Below are 2,505 nucleotides of genomic sequence, written 5' to 3'. Positions count from 1 at the left end.
GCTTTGAATAGATGTTAATGAATTTTATTTTGTATCGCGCTGTCCTGATTGAGCTAGTCGTGTTGGTTATTTGTTTTTACTATTTTCGTACATGATTGCAGGAGAATATCAAGACCAAGCATCCACAGTTGCTTTACGAGGCCAAGCTGTATGGCATTCTTCAGGGAGGAAGTATGTCAACCAAGCCATATGGTTCCCATTTGGTCTTCGAAACAGTCTAAGTCCTACATTTCCCTTTTTTTTATGATCATGCATGATGGTTGTGGATTGTTTTGTTTGGCTTCTTGGGTGGACTGTTTGATCGCAAGGAATTCAGTTAGTTTTCTAACAATTTTTTTGCTGGTTGTGGATCGAGCAGTTGAGTTGAAGAAGCAGAGCTCGTGTTCCCTGGAGCTAATTAACAAGACAGATCAGAACCTTGCCTTTAAGATATTTCTTTTCTCCTTTTTATTGCATTATTACTTACATCTGTGTCATTTAACATCAAAATAGTGTTGTAAATACAGAAATTGATTTTCCTCATTATTATTCTTCTCTGAACTTGGGATAAAAGCTACTGAGGTTCCTACACAATTAGGAGACTTTGTAAAACCAAAGTAGCTAATTTATTTGGTTAAAATGATAGATAGATGAGTGATCTCAGTCTTGGCATGGCTAACATTTTTTATTTTTATTTTTTTATGTTTGAAACCTTTCATTTTGTTTTGTATGGTTCTCTCTAAGAGCATGGACCTAGATTCATCTAAAGGTGATCAAACCCATGCAAATAAGTCTACTATGCATGTTAGCAATTGTAGACAGAGCATGCAAATTGATGCATCTGATAGCCAGAACCCTTTTTTACTAACTGACCAAGTAGGTGACGAAGCAAATGGAAGCCTGGCTTCTACTATACCAGTCCAGGATGCATCGACAATCAGTTATTTTCATCAGCCGCATACAGCCTCTGTACCTTTTTCCCATCTCCACAATGATCAAGATGTGTATAGGTCATTCTTCAACTCATCCACATTTCCAAGTCTTATTGTTTCTACCTTGCTACAAAATCAATGTACCTCATACAGCCTCTGTACCTCAGCATGCCTCTTCTAAATCAATGTCATCGTCTTCTTCTGGCTCTGATGATTGTGATGGAAGAGATGAGGTTTCTAAGGAACTTAAAGACACTGGATCCAGCAAGATAAAGACATTAGTAGCTCACAGATCTTCTGATTTAGATAAGGCTATGAATCAGAAGAAAGTGGATCGCTCTTCTTGTGGATCCAATATGGCATCAAGTAGTGAAGTAGAAACATACACCATGGAGAAGAAACATGAAAAAGTGAATGACGAGGGGAAAAAAGACTACGACAATTTTTCAAAATGTGGGTTCAACAATTACAGGCTCAGAAGTAGCGGAAGTTTAAATGAATCCTTGAAGGTCTCTTCAGAGGTTGTAATATGATAATTTCTTGTTAACCCCCATTAATGCAGAAAATACCAACCAAAGTCTTGATGAGGCTTGGAAGGTGCTAATTTTGTCAGCGCAAATGATTTATATTCAATTTGCTTGAAATGTTAACCTAACTTCTATTTCATTGGTGTTGTGAATCTTTGGAAACTTTGAACCATTAGGAGCTTCAAGAGTACTTGATTCAAACTGAAGACAGTGGGCTACTAAGAAAAAGAATTGCTAATTTTGTAATCAGGTAACTAATCAAGCTACCTGTCATTGCTTGGGTTGGTAACTTGTGTTTACTGTCATATGTTGATGAATGGCCTAAAAACCACTTCTATTTGTACCTTGAGATATGCTGATAGTTTGTTGGGTTTTGATTAGGTTGTTGAAGTACCAAATGTCAGCTGGGATGATATTGGTGGGCTGGAAAATGTCAAGAGGAAACTACAAGAGGTAGTTTGTTGGATATATTTGAGGTTTTATGTTCACTAAGTGTGATTTTTTCTTTCTGATGGTGATATTCTAGGACTTCTACAGCATGTATATTTCTTCTATTTTTGTTCTTTGCTGTAGTTAAGTAGACCAAATGATACTTTTGTTTGACAGATTAGAACAGTGGATGTTTTAACTCAGAAAACTAGGCATTTGAAGATGAAAAGTGGTGAGATTAGGGAAATAAAAGGCGCAAGAAGAATGGCGCAGTATAGCAAGTTGAACAGATTCTGATTCTCATAATTTAATGTAGCCTCAGCTTGATTTTTGACTCACGATGTTCTACCTTGATGTGTACAATATCTATTAGCTTTGGACGTAAAAAGAATATTTGTGTATTTTATAGATACTGTTGTAAGAAGAATATTTATGTAATTTGTGAATATTTGTGTATTTTATGGATACTGTTGGCAGAAGAATATTTGTGTAATTTGTGAATATTTGTGTATTTTCTTGGATACTATCGGTTTTTCACTGTTTCAGAAATCAAATTTGTGTCGTTAAATAATACTGATATTACATCGGTTTTCCACCGCTGTAAAACCGGTGTCATTAACTAATATTACATCGGTTGT

General features: G+C 35.8%; 1 long non-coding RNA gene across 1 annotated transcript; it reads left to right on the top strand.

Moving 5' to 3' along the window:
- The first annotated feature begins 679 nt into the window (after positions 1 to 679).
- On the top strand, positions 680 to 1,887 carry LOC122029930. Its single transcript, XR_006125243.1, has 4 exons — positions 680 to 989; positions 1,079 to 1,508; positions 1,615 to 1,688; positions 1,820 to 1,887. It is a non-coding gene; the product is annotated as an uncharacterized LOC122029930 (long non-coding RNA).
- Positions 1,888 to 2,505: the final 618 nt, after the last annotated feature.

The sequence above is a fragment of the Zingiber officinale genome, chromosome 10B (genome assembly GCF_018446385.1).
Source record: "Zingiber officinale cultivar Zhangliang chromosome 10B, Zo_v1.1, whole genome shotgun sequence".
Lineage (NCBI taxonomy): Eukaryota > Viridiplantae > Streptophyta > Magnoliopsida > Zingiberales > Zingiberaceae > Zingiber > Zingiber officinale.
This window is presented reverse-complemented; position numbering and strand designations above follow the sequence as displayed.